Raw genomic sequence first — 15,642 nt, forward strand, 5'->3', positions numbered from 1 at the left:
AAATTCTTCACTGGTAATCGATTACAAGTTTCTGGCAATCGATTACACAATTATATTTTGAAGGGTCATGACTTTTCAAATTGAATTTCAAGAGTTTCATTGTCGGTAATCGATTACACATCAATGGTAATCGATTACAGCTTTTAAATTCAAATTTCAAAACCCTTCTAAATGTTGTTTTTTCAAAATTGTCATTTGGTAATTGATTACACTGCCTGGTAATCGATTACCACAGCCTTGGATGTCTTGAAAACACTTTGTTTTGAGGCAAAGCTTGATCTTGAATTAATATTGAAGCAATGCTTGTTTGTTGAAACAATCTTGTCTTAATCTTGAAGCAATGCTTAACCTTTGAATGTTTGTTGAAGTGATCTTGAAAGCAACGTTGTTTGATTATTCTTTGACATCATCAAAATCATGTATTCATACATTCACAATCTCCCCCCTTTTGATGATGACAATCATTATCAAGTGAATTCTTCTCAACATCATCAAAACCTACATTATTCACATATCTAGGATGTGGATGAAATTTACTCTAAATACCTCCATCTATGATACGGAAGACAATAGGACACCATTGCATGAAATTTACTCTTAATTAATTTATTCATGAATACCCATGTAAATTTTTGCATGTTAACAACATCACTGGACAAAATGGAAATTGAAACATAAATACCACAGTGGAAGGAAAATAACTTTTTCATTAATCAAATAATGTGTCAACATAGTTAGTAAAAAATCATATCACTAGAAGTTCACTAATCAAATTCCTTTAACCAAAGCCTAGCAGAGCAATGACACTAACATAATCCCCTCCCTTGAAATCAAGCTTAATAGGATGTCAGTCATCGTTCCCAGGTATAAGAGGTGATTCGATCAGGTACATATACTTCTTAGGGATGACAAGAGCCTCCATATATTGATCGGCTTCACATGTGATGAATACTCTAACTAGAAAGTTTAACTTAGTTGTAACCAATGGTGCACCTAACAATGGTAGTTGCAAACAAGGAGGCCTCCACTATAGTGATGTCTACCTCGTCTCCTTGAAAATACCACTGTCTAGTTGGGTCAAACAATATTCTAGATTCTACGTTGTAGGGTCCATCTATGCATAAAAATAAAAGAAAATAGGGTGAGGTCATATTCTTTTGATGTCTCCTCATGGAAAGAATAAAGATCTTTTTCACTCCAGCACAACAACAAATAACATATAACTATACATATATACAAATATAAGGTTAGTAGTGAGAACTCTAAAATAATCTAAGTCTCACCTCATCATCATCATCATCGCATCATTCTCTTCATAAAATCATTGTATGGATCCTGTAACGACCCGCCTCGTCGCTACGGTATCCACACTCTAATATTAGATAATTTCAATTTTTATAAAAAGAACTCCCTTAATTTTTGCTTATGAAAATAGAAGTGATTTTGTCACAACATAAATTCATCCAACAACATGCCATTACTTAAGTGAATATGCATAATTACATAGAAACAATAATTCGGTACATGTCATACACATAACGAAAATTAAATATGTTCATATATATAATTAAAATTCCAGTTTTACATCTTTAACTCAACAAACTAAAACTTAAAAACCAACTACGGGGGAGTTGATTACAAAATACAACTCTCTCCCAAAATAACGCCAACGTCATTACGTCGGCTCAACGGCTCCTCACCAGAATCTTACTCCCTACACCCTGCCACTGTCATTCTGCTCCCATGAACAAGGTTCGTGATCATCACATGTATCAACCACACGATACAAAATTGCAAGGGTGAGTTTATTATAAAAGAACCAATACCAATTCCAAATAACCACAATTAGCAAGGAACACATGCAAACATGATAAGCATACACAACAATCATTATTCAACACTCATATCCAACAAATATTCATCATTCACATCCAACAATTACTCATCATCCATCCATGGACCCAATCAAGACTGCACAGAATGATGCATGCACCTGACTCAACACTCAGATGCAATGTGGTACGTACCAACAACAACCTAATATCAGGAAATAGCCTAAGCGTGTCCACACGACACTCTCACTTAGGGAACTGTGCTGAGTTTGTCGAGACCACCCGGTTGTGCACGTAACAACCCCCCTCCCATAGGTGATCAGCTTGGGAGCCCAAAGGTGTTCCCTACCAGGTGACAACCCCTAGTACAAAGTACACTTGGCCACATTTACTTTATTTCCTGTGTCGTATGAGTTATGATCACGGCCAAAAGTAAGTGCCAAAGACTATGGACCAATTAAAGCGCCTAAGCATCCCCTCAGAAATGCTTAGATTCTCTAACCACGCTAGTTACCCACGTCTGGGCCATCCGATAAGGTTAGTGCACTTTACCCCCCATGACATACACTTCATACGACGTATGATCGTGGCCAAAAGCTAGTGCCAAAGACCCTGAAAGGTTAGTGCACAGTGCCCCCCACGAACATACACAACATGCACATGCCAATGCATTTCCAACATCAATCAACAAATCATATTTCTATGTCATTCACAACATAAATATCATCTCATCTCAATGACTTTATCAACAACAACAACAACCTCGTTTCATATTCACATATTCATCAATAATAACAATTCATGTTGACATGGTCTTTATTAACAATGTAATCTCAAATCAATATCATCATAATTATCATTATCATCACATATCAATTAAAATCCTTAATAGCAACATCAACAACAATTCAAACAAACACAACAATAACATTTCCACACACACGGTCTTCAAACAACACATTTCAAACAACCAAAACAATATCATTCATCACAATACATATATATATATATATATATATATATATATATATATATATATATATATATATATATCGCATTTCATTAGTTAAAACGTAATTTTCTTTGAAGAAAAATCAGCATGCAACAGGGACAGGCAGATATCCTCATAGCTAGGTTCCCTGACCCTAACTATGGTGCTAAAATGGTAAATTTTATAATAAACTCCCCTTACCTATCATGAGCTACCCCACGGATTCCTCGTCGCGTCACTTGAAGATTCCTTTTTGTCCTTGCTTGTCGATTCCACACAAGCCTCTACCATGCCAAAACGAAGGAGACTTAGTATGAATTTCAGAAAACAAAGCTAGTAACGGTGCTCTGGGTCAAACACCCACATCACTACATGAAAGAGCTGAGAGCATTTCGGGTTTTACAAAGGAACGTCATTTGGAAATTTCAACCACGCCAATGTGACCGGGGTTCAGTGTAGGTTACGAAAATAACATGCATTTCATGAAAGGATAACGTTTACAAAGTCTCTTTCTCTAAGGTTTTTCAAAGGAAGCATAAGACATGCAATGGCGGTTCCAAAGTTAGAAAAGATGCAAAGACAAGATGGAACTAACAAGAAACAAGCATAGAACCATGGTTACCTCGAAAGAAAAGGAAAGGTCAGATTAGGGTTTTCGTTCTCTACCGAAACCACAAGCCAAGTTGGAAGATTCTGCTTCGGTTGAAGGGTTCCTCTCGGTGTGGGTTTTCAATGGAGAACAATGATGGTTTGTGGTGGCTAATGGTGGCTGTGGGTGATGGAGAAAGTGCTTGGAACTTTAGAAATGGATTTGGAAGAAAGAAAGAAGAAGAAATGACGTTTTTCCTAAGCTACACGAAAGCAAAGGCTGAAGTGCTTAAATAAGAAATGCTCTCGGGAACGGAAGCTTCGAGTACACTCCAGATATTTTCTCAAAGATCCCAACGGTCAGATCATGGACAAGTTTCTTGTAAAGTTGCAGACCAAATTTCGAGAAGATCCAACGGTTAACAAAGGCTAGGAAGCGTTGTTAACGAGGCAGCTTCATGTAGCTTTCTCTAGAAGCTTCATTAAGAGGCTTCCTCCAGAAGCTTCCTCGTGGCTTCTTTGAGAAGCTTTCTCAAGAGGCTTCTTTGAGAAGCTAGTCCTTATCTATCCACACCCCTCTTTTAACTTAATTAACCTCCTTAAAAATAATTACGGATGAAAATAACGCAACAAATAATCAAATAATCAAACATCAAACATAATTACTAATAATATATAGATATATATATTAGGGTGTTACAACTCTCCCACCCTTTTAGAAATTTCGTCCTCGAAATTTACCTTACTCAAACAAGGATGGGTGAGCTTCTCGCATCTGACTTTCTAATTCCCACGTGGCATCTTCTCCTGATGCACCTCCCCAGATCACCTTGACCAACGGAATCTCTTTCCCTCTTAGGTGTTTTGTTCGCCTATCCTCGATCCTCAAAGGCAATGTTTCATATGTCAAATTCTCCTTGACTTGTACATCATCCAATTCAATCACATGGGATGGATCACGGATATACTTATGGAGTTGAGACACATGAAAGACATTGTGAAGATTAGAAAGAGACGGGGGTAGTGCAATTTGGTATGCCACAGGGCCAACTTTCTTAAGAATTTGGAAAGGACCAATAAAGCGAGGTGTGAGTTTTCGGGATTTCAATGCTCGACCAACCCCAATCCATGGAGTGACTCTCAAGAATACATGATCACCAACCTCGAATTCCAGATCTTTCCTCCTCTTATCATGATAACTTTTCTGCCTTCTCTGAGCAGTTCTCATCCTTTCCTGAATTAACTTAACTTTCTCAGTGGTTTGTTGTACCACTTCTGGTCCTAAGGTGAGGCCTTCTCCAAGCTCTAACCAACATAGGGGTGTTCTACACCTTCTACCATACAAAGTTTCATAGGGAGCCATGCCAATGGTAGAATGAAAACTGTTGTTATAACTGAACTCTATCAATGGAAGAAAACTCTCCTAGCTTCCCTTAATGCTCTAAGACACATGCTCTTAAAAGGTCCTCCAACGACTAAATGGTCCGTTCAGTTTGGCCATCAGTCTGAGGATGGTAGGCTGAACTCAGTCTAAGCTTGGTTCCTAACGCTTTGTTCAAGCTCTCCCAAAACCTAAAGGTAAATCTAGGATCTCTATCAGATACTATGCTAGATGGCACACCATGTAACCTGACAACCTCACTTATATACAAGGTAGTCAACTTTTCTAAGGAAAATCTGATATTAATGGGAATGAAGTGAGCAGACTTAGTCAATCTGTCAACAATAACCCAGATAGAATCTAAACCTCTAGGGGTTCTAGGTAGTCCTACCACAAAATCCATAGAAGTAGTGCCCCACTTCCACTGGGGTATCTCTAAGGGTTGTAACTTCCCCGAAGGTTTCTGATGTTCTATCTTAGCCTTCTGACAGACTAGGCATGCATACACAAACTCACTAACCTCTCTCTTCATGTTGGGCCACCAAAACATCGTCTTTAAATCATGATACATCTTGGTAGCACCAGGATGGATGCTCAAATTACTCCTATGTCCTTCCTCTAAGATCATCTTCCTAAGTTCAGGCACATTCGGAACACAAATCCTATCTCGAAGTTTCAAAACTCCATCTGATCCAACATTGAAAATACTATCCCTTCCTGACTCTATAGCCTCTAACTGAGTCCTTAGAAAAGGATCAATCTTCTGACCTTCCCTGATATCACCTAGTAACTCACTAGTGATCCTCAAAGTTCCTAATCTTACACTATTAGGAGTAACCTCACATGTAAGACTAAGGTCTCTAAACTGTTCCAGGAGATCCATCTCTCTAACCATCAAGGAAGACATATGTAGAGATTTCCTACTCAAGGCATCAGCTGTGGCGTCCCTAAATTAATGACTGGTTTAATAGTAATGATTTAAATAACAAAAACCATGGTAAATTTCTTTTTCTTTTTCTTTTTCTTTTTCATTTCTTTCTCTTTTCACAATAATTAGGTCAGAAGGAAAATCCTCACTATAGAGTCCTGAATGGCCAGTTCACAACTCTATTCGGAGTCATTTCTTTCTTACCGCTCGTAATCGCTAAACTATTTTGCTGTTTCAAAAGGAAGAGTATACCAACCATTACTTTAGGTCGTCACATGAAAATAATAAAACAAAATACGGTCGGTAAACTCTTTTGCAAATGAAGTTTGCTAATGCTTTCTTTTCAAATAACAAGGTTAAACATAAGTACATTCATCATTTAAAGCTGTCCAAAATATGGGAGTTTTACAAAATACATAGTGTCATCCAGAGCAAAGGTGTCCACTGTAATGGCTTCAGCCACATGTATACAATCATCAAATTCCTATACAATAGGTCTACCCATACAAAAACAAAAGAGTAAACCTAACAGTCAGTCCTAGATACACCCACCCTCAAAAGTATGTAAAACTAGTCCAAAGAGCTGTCCACTATGATGATGTCCTCGGGAGAATCCACCTCAGGGAGTGGGTCCTCATCACCCTCTAGAAAGTCAAGAGCATCCACAACAGGCTCAGGAGGTAGCTCCTTGAGATCCTCCTCAGGGTCTTCCTCGGATGACGTTACCTCAATCACTTGGACTGGCTCCACTAGACGGTATGGTGTAGGCGTGGGTAGTATCCACTCCACAGTATGCTGAAGCGTGCACGCGGGTTCATCTGGATGCACCAATGAAGTAGCTGTAAATCGAATCGTGCCCCGAAATCGGCACCTCGTGTTGCCTTCGAGGGTCTCCCAAGCTCCCTCTAGGCACTCCATCTCCACTCGATAATGGATTAGCTGTGCCGCCATCACGATCTACAAGAAATAAAAGAAAGGGGTAGACTCTTTCACGAAAATCTAACTACGCCGCAACACAATGCGTCTCATAACCACTACATGCAAGTAAAAGGGGTATCTTTAGGCTTTTCATCTCTGGTAATCGATTACCAGTGGCATGTTCCTCTGTGTAATCGATTACACAGCCTGGTAATCGATTACCAGAGGCCTCCACAACCTGCTGCCTTCATTTCTAAGCTTGGTAATCGATTACACTCCCTTGGTAATCGATTACCAAAAGCCCTCCTAGCTTCCTGACCTCGTTTTCAAGCCTGGTAATCGACTACACTCCCTTGGTAATCGATTACCAGAGACCATCTTAGTCTCCTGTCTTCATTTTTAAGCCTGGTAATCGATTACCCACCCTTGGTAATCGATTACTAGAGGCCATATCCCATATATCAATCAAAGTTCACAGCTGGCCAGCCACCACACAAGCCTCCTTGCTTTGTGGTCTTTGTTCCTTTTATCTGTTGACTGCCAGGAGCTCACTTGCTTAGGTACATCACAGGTTCTCACTGACTGACTATGCCCGGGTTGGGTCAGGATTGGTCAAGCTTGGTTTTGGACAATAACACCCCACCTAACGTCCCCAAGGTCTCCTGACCCCCGCGACATATCTCCAGGTACCACTCTGTGGTCAACGAATAAAAGCAGGAAGTTTCACCCTTCTACACTTCCTCATTTCAAGCTTGTAGGATTATGGGGTACCCATCACATGTGGTACTAGGTGGCGGTCGGGCGATGGTACAAAACAAGTTCTCCACATCCACAAATCACGTACAAACCCACCATCCCCTGTTGCCCACCTCCAACTGAGCTCACGTACTCCCACGTAGCCCTTATCCTCGTTCCTCTCAACACCGAGTCCCCATCAATCCTCCCAAGCTTCCACAACATCCACATAATTCAACATCCACTCATCACAAACTAACAAAACCAAGCAAAACAGGGCAAAGGCAGAAAACTCTGCCCAAAACTCAAACCAAAAATCACAGCTTTTTCTCACTTAAAGACACCAGTAACATTTCCTTCGTTCCAATTCGTTCACCGTTGGAGCGACTTGAAAATTGTACTGGAAGTCCCTAGTGCATAAGTCTACATTTTGACCGTTGGGATCTTCTAGCAAATATTCAGAACCCCATATGTACTACCCTTTTCACAACAAGCCATACACAAGCATTATTCTGCACTTATACAAAATTCTGCTGCACATTTCAACAGCAAATGCTGCATAAAGTACAGATTTCGAAAACCACTCTTGCCTTCATCCAATTTTGCCCAAATCGAATCCTACAAGTCCCAAATCATGTATCAATCATGTCTAAACCAAGGACAAGCTTCAGACTAAAGCAACACAAAATCTAGGTATCCAAAACCCCTCAATTTAATGGATTTTCAAGGTTTGAGAAGTGAAATTGAGAATGGGGTAAATTTGGAGCAAACTCTCACCTCACACAAGTCTATAACATCAATTTAACTTGTTCAAACTGGATTTACACCTAAAATTTCACCGAACCAAAATTTGACTCCTCAACACCCAATTTTACCCTAGAAATGGCTCTTTGTTCACTTTGGTCATTTGTTTTTCTCTCTAGCACAGCCCAAGCTTTCTCATAAGTCCTAAATGACATTTCAAACTAGGATTAACTCACTTTAACCTCCAAATACCACTAAATCCAGATTTGGCCTTCCAACTCTCAAAGACTCACTCTTTTTCCACTCATAACACCATATTCTCACTTTCTAACCCTAGGTTAACTCTACCCTTCATCCCTAGCAGTTTTCCATAAGCAATTTCAGCACACCAACATCAAAAGCATCAACATAAAAACCCTAAAACTGAATAGGTAAGCTTAACTCACTCAAACATAACAAGTTTAGCATGCTTTCGTCAAATCCCTTCACAAATAACTATCACAAAGCATTAACCAAGCAAAACTGCCCATCATATCTCCCAAAGCCCCATACCCACGAAAATTAAGTGAGAAAGAAGTCTACCCAAACCTGAAATTTCGAGGTCCCACACGTAGAGATGCGCTTCACGACTCCGAAAATGCCTTCCTTTCGCGATTTGGAGCAGAAATGATGACCAAAGGTTGGAGCTTTGTTGGAGCTTCAATGGAGGATGAGAGGGGAGAAGAAAGCTACGAGAGAGAGAGGGAGAGAGCTTCTGAAATTTTTGGGGCTGAGTGAGGAGAGAGAGAGTTGGTTTTTGGTTTTAAAAAAAACTTTTCTCTTTTCCTATTATTTTATTTAAGCTATGCCACATGTCTCCATTTGAGTGGAGCAAAAAGGGCCCACTTTTTCCTCTTGATGTGACTCATACTCAATCACAAAAAGGGAAAAATCTGACCTTTGCAACGCTAAAAAAAAAATCATGCCTCGGTTTGCGTGCTGTTTCTCTGGTTCCCGTTCCTCTCGTTCCTCTGCGTCCGTCGGGGCCAGTTTTCGAAAGTAGGCAATATATATCAAAACGCTCAGAATGAAACCCCGAGCGGGGTTCAGAGGTTGATTTTGTTAAATTTTAAGTTGCACGCAAAATGATGATTTTTAGACTAATTAATTGAGAATTAACCTATAACCTTCTAGTTATGGATTTCTCTTCCTTATTCAGCCTAACCCACGTATCTTGCCCCCACTATTCCTACTTCTACCAGGAACATATATGCTTGTACACTGAATAATACTTACATATATATAATCATTCAAAATGCACCGTTTACAAAAATTTCGGGTAGAATTTCCAGGATGTCACAATACTCCCACCATTTTAGGAATTTCGTCCCCGAAATTAACTACTCTATGAACAAACTTGGGTACAATTCTCTCATTCTATCCTCCAATTCCCATGTAGAATCACCCTCATCGGTTCCCCACTGCACCTTCACCAACGCGATCTCCTTTCCTCTTAGTGACTTCATCCTTCGATCAGTGATCTTCTGAGGTTGGGCTTTATAGGTGAGGTTATCCTTCACCTGTACCTCGTCCACTGCAAGCATATGTGATGGATCCGGGTTGTATCGTCTCAGTTGAGAGACATGAAACACAGGATGCAGATTCGATAAACTCGGAGGTAAGGCGATATGATAAGCCACAGGCCCAACCTTCTTCAAAATCTGATACGGACCTAGATACTTGGGCGTCAACTTCCTAGATTTGAGAGCTCTTCCGACTCCGGTTACAGGAGAAACCTTCAAAAACACATGTTCTCCTTCCTGAAAATCTAAAGGCTTCCTCCTTCTATCATAATAGCTCTTCTGCCTATCCTGAGATGCTTTTATCTTCTCTCGAATCAATTTCACTTGTTCGGTAATCTATTGTAGCATTTCAGGTCCAAGAAGTACTGCTTCTCCATCATCGTACCAACAAATAGGAGTTTTGCACTTTCGTCCATATAGAGCTTCAAAAGGAGCCATACCAATACTGGCTTGGTAGCTATTGTTATAGGTAAATTCAATCAATGGCAAACAATCCATCCAGCTACCTTGTTGCTCTATAATACACGCCCGAAGTAGATCTTCTAGAGTCTGAATGGTTCGTTCAGTCTGACCATCTGTTTGAGGATGATAAGCTGAACTAAGCTTCAGCTTTGTCCCCAAGGCTTCATGTAGACTCGTCCAAAATCGCGAAGTAAACCTCGGATCCCTGTCGGATACAATACTGGAAGGAATTCCATGCAACCTTACTACTTCCTTAATATACAACTCCACTAGCTTCTCCATTCTATACTTCATATTCACTGGAATAAAATGAGCAGATTTGGTAAGTCGATCTACTATGACCCACACAGCATCATGTCCACGACTAGTCTTAGGTAAACTAGATACAAAATCCATAGATATGCTCTCCCATTTCCATTCCGGAATTTCCAATGGCTTCAATTCTCCTGATGGTCGCTGGTGCTCAGCCTTAGCCTTTTGACATGTCAAACACCTCGCTACATATTCAGCTACATCTTTCTTCATGCCATGCCACCAAAAACTTCTCTTCAAATCTTGGTACATCTTAGTCATTCCTGGATGGAAACTAAGACGACTTTTATGCGCTTCTTCCAAGATCTTAACTCTCAAATCATCTAAAGATGGTACACATATCCTCCCCTTGAATCTAATTAACCCGGTTGTGTCCTTCTCAAACTCTACATCCTTATCCCCCATTACATCTAACACCTTGCCTTGCAAAAACGGGTCATCCTCTTGAGCCTCGCGTATGTGATCTACGAATTCATTGGTGATCTGCAACGCTCCCACAAATAAGCTCTTGGGTCGCATCTCGATTGCTAGATTCAGATCTCGGAACTCCTCTATCAATCTCTGCTCCAAACTCATCATAGTCGCAACATGTAAGGACTTCCGACTTAGCGCATTGGCTACTACATTAGCCTTTCCGGGATGGTAGGAAAGACCAAAATCATAGTCCTTGAGGAACTCCATCCATCTTCGTTGCCTCATATTGAGTTCCTTCTGATCGAACAAGTATTTGAGACTCTTGTGATCACTGAAAACTTCAAAACGAGTACCATATAAGTAATGCCTCCAAATCTTTAAAGCAAAGACCACTGCTGCTAGTTCCAAGTCATGGGTCGGATAGTTAACTTCATGAGGACGTAATTGAAGTGAAGCATAAGCCACTACTCTTCCCTCTTGCATCAACACACACCCCAAACCTTGCCCTCTTGCATCGCAATACACTTCAAATGGTCTCTTAGGGTCGGGAAAAATTAACACTGGAGCTGTTGTCAACCACCTCTTCAACTCTTGGAAACTTTGATCACACTTCTCATTCCAAACAAACTTCTCATTCTTACGAGTCAACTTAGTTAGGGGCAATGCCAATTTAGAAAATCCCTCAATGAATTTTCTATAATAACCAGCCAACCCCAAGAAGCTTCGAACCTCCGTTGGAGTTGTCGGTTGTTGCCACTCCATAACCGACTCCACCTTGTTCGGATCCACCGCAACCCCGTCGTTAGAAACCACGCGCCCCAAGAACTGCACTTTCTCCAACCAAAAGTCACATTTCGACAGTTTGGCGAACAACTTCCTATCCCTCAGGATATGCAACACAATCCTCAAATGCTTCTCATGCTCCTCCTTATTCCTTGAATACACTAGGATATCATCAATGAACACAACCACGAACTGATCCAAGTAATCATGGAATATATGGTTCATATAGTCCATGAAAATAGCCGGAGCATTAGTCACTCCAATGGCATGACTAAATACTCGTAGTGCCCATACCGAGTCCGAAACGCAGTCTTTGGGATATCTTCCTTCTTAACTCGAATTTGATGATACCCCGATCGCAGATCGATCTTCGAAAATACCGTCGCTCCCCTCAATTGGTCAATCAAATCATCTATCCTTGGTAGAGGATATTTGTTCTTGATAGTGACCTTGTTTAGCTGTCGGTAGTCTACACACATTCTCATACTTCCATCCTTCTTTTTAACCAACAAGACCGGCGCTCCCCATGGTGATGCGCTTGGGCGAACAAATTGTTTGCTCAAAAGATCCTGCACTTGTGCCTTCGCCTCTGCTAGTTCTACCGGAGACATTCTATAAGGTGCGATCGACACTGGATTCGCCCCAGGCACCAAGTCAATAATGAATTTCACTTCTCTCTCAGGTGGTAATTCACAAACGTCGTCAGGAAAAACTTCTGGAAATTCTGACACCACCGGTATACTACTAACTTCAGCGCCCTCTTCCATATTCATAGAGAACAACACCATGTAAGTTCGAACATCCCCCGCTCCATTGTTGGTCGCATCCCCTTTTGATGGTTCATTTGGAACTACATCTCCATCAAACACTAGCATCTTCTCCTTCCAGTCTAGAAAGATATGGTTAGTAGATAACCAATCCATCCCCAAGATCACATCTAGATGAGCTAAAGGTAGGCAAATCAAATCCGCCATAAAAGATCGACCCTCAACAATTATAGGGCACTTCAAACACACCAGAGAGGTGGTTATAGGCTCGTTAGTCGGAGTAGACACCACCATATCATATGGTAACTCCGCCGCACATAACCCCAACCTCTCCACACATGCATGAGATATGAAAGAATGCATGGCACCCGAATCATAAAGTACATCTAGTAGTTTATCAGCAATCAAACACTTACCCCGTATCAAATCGTCAGAGGCAGCCGCTTCTGAACCACTCATAGCAAATACCCGGGAGGGTACTTTTGATCTTCCACCACTAGTGTTGTCGTTGCTAACATTACCGCTCCTCGTGGAATTAGTGGGTCCACGATTGACGGTGTTGGAATTGGCGGTCACCGTCGGTCTCCCGGTCACCCTACATTCTCGAGCAGAATGGCCCACCTTGCCACAAACATAACAACGGTTCTCCTGTGTCTATTGGAGCTGTGGGCAATTTCTCTTAAGATACGGTCCCCCACACTGAAAGCACTATACCCCAGTCCCCCTTGACTGGCTCATGTTGGAGGTAGCCATAGGTTGTTTCCCATTTTTGCTAGCATACGGCTTCATCCTCTTATTACTATTTCCTCTAAAAGGATGGTTTCTCTGTGGTCCTCCCACGCCTCTAGCTTGCCTCTCCTTCATCTTATCTTCAAAAATCCTGCACTTTGTCACCAGCTGATTAAAATCCATGATCTGCATATAACTAACCTCCTGTTGGATCTCCAACCGAAGCCCATTCTCAAACTGAGCACATAAATCTTCCTCATTCCGAGCATCTTGGTATTGAGGCCAATACTGCAAAAGCTCATTAAACTTGGCCGTGTACTCCCCAACAGACATGTTTCCCTGCTTCAAATCCAGAAATTCCCTCGCCTTCCGCTTCCTAAGATCTCGTGGAAAGTAATTTTCCAGAAATTTGTCCTTGAAGGCATTCCAAGGAATCACGCCTCCCGGTGCAACAAATGAAGGCTTCACGGACTTCCACCAATTCTCGGCCTCTCCTTGGAGCATAAATGTTGCATAAGGAACCTTATGCTCCTCGAGGCAACCCATCGCCTCAAAAATCTTCTCCGTCTCAGCTAACCACAACCTAGCACCTTCCGGATCATAGTCTCCACTGAACTTTGGCGGGTGGTTCTTACAGAAAGCCATGAGTCCCCGATACTCCGCCGGCTCCACATCACGTTCCTGCACCAGAGTTTCCAGCACAGCTGTGATGCGGTCGAGGACATCACGGTTCTGATCCCTACCACATCCTGCCATACCTATCCTGTAGGGAAACTATTAGTATCCACAAAATCCTACTGAGAGAGTGTACCACACAGGCTATGACAGTTATAACAATATCCTCCTCTCTATACATACATATACACACAACAATCCTACTGAATCAATCACACATTCATGCTCAAGACAAGAAGGTAGAAATGCACACAATGTGTGACTTAACGTCACTCCCCGAAACCTACTTCCAAGTTTCAGAGATACACAACATTCACACAACAAGACCATAAACAGGTTCACTAGAATCCAACTTTTGCTCTGATACCACCAATTATGGCGTCCCTAAATTAATGACTGGTTTAATAGTAATGATTTAAATAACAAAAACCATGGTAAATTTTTTTTTCTTTTTCTTTTCCTTTTTCATTTCTTTCTCTTTTCACAATAATTAGGTTCAGAAGGAAAATCCTCACTATAGAGTCCTGAATGGCCAGTTCACAACTCTATTCGGAGTCATTTCTTTCTTACCGCTCGTAATCGCTAAACTATTTTGCTGTTTCAAAAGGAAGAGTATACCAGCCATTACTTTAGGTCGTCACATGAAAATAATAAAACAAAATACGGTCGGTAAACTCTTTTGCAAATGAAGTTTGCTAATGCTTTCTTTTCAAATAACAAGGTTAAACATAAGTACATTCATCATTTAAAGCTGTCCAAAATATGGGAGTTTTACAAAATACATAGTGTCATCCAGAGCAAAGGTGTCCACTGTAGTGGCTTCAGCCACATGTATACAATCATCAAATTCCTATACAATAGGTCTACCCATACAAAAACAAAAGAGTAAACCCAACAGTCAGTCCTAGATACACCCACCCTCAAAAGTATATAAAACTAGTCCAAAGAGTTGTCCACTATGATGAAGAGCCTCCACTGATCGCCATCTCTCTAGGGCCACTATCCTCCGTAGAGTCAGCCTCGGATGCCGACATGACATCCTCGGGAGAATCCACCTCAGGGAGTGGGTCCTCATCACCCTCTAGAAAGTCAAGAGCATCCACAGCAGGCTCAGGAGGTAGCTCCTTGAGATCCTCCTCAGGGTCTTCCTCGGATGACGTTACCTCAATCACTTGGACTGGCTCCACTAGACGGTATGGTGTAGGCGTGGGTAGTATCCACTCCACAGTATGCTGAAGCGTGCGCGCGGGTTCATCTGGATGCACCAATGAAGTAGCTGTAAATCGAATCGTGCCCCGAAATCGGCACCTCGTGTTGCCTTCGAGGGTCTCCCAAGCTCCCTCTAGGCACTCCATCGCCACTCAATCATGGATTAGCTACGCCACCATCACGATCTACAAGAAAGAAAAGAAAGGGGTAGACTCTTTCACGAAAATCTAACTACGCCGCAACACAATGCGTCTCATATCCACTACATGCAAGTAAAAGGGGTATCTTTAGGCTTTTCATCTCTGGTAATCGATTACACAGCCTTGGTAATCGATTACCAGAGGCCAAACTAGAATTATACAGTTTCAGGACATGAAACCTGCAAAAATGCAATGTGTAATCGATTACACATAATTGGTAATCGATTACCAGTGGCATGTTCCTCTGTGTAATCGATTACACAGCCTGGTAATCGATTACCAGAGGCCTCCACAACCTGCTGCCTTCATTTCTAAGCCTGGTAATCGATTACCAGAAGCCCTCCTAGCTTCCTGACCTAGTTTTCAAGCCTGGTAATCGATTACACTCCCTTGGTAATCGATTACCAGAGAC

The sequence above is a fragment of the Glycine soja genome, chromosome 20 (assembly GCF_004193775.1).
Source record: "Glycine soja cultivar W05 chromosome 20, ASM419377v2, whole genome shotgun sequence".
In the NCBI taxonomy this organism is placed as follows: Eukaryota; Viridiplantae; Streptophyta; class Magnoliopsida; order Fabales; family Fabaceae; genus Glycine; species Glycine soja.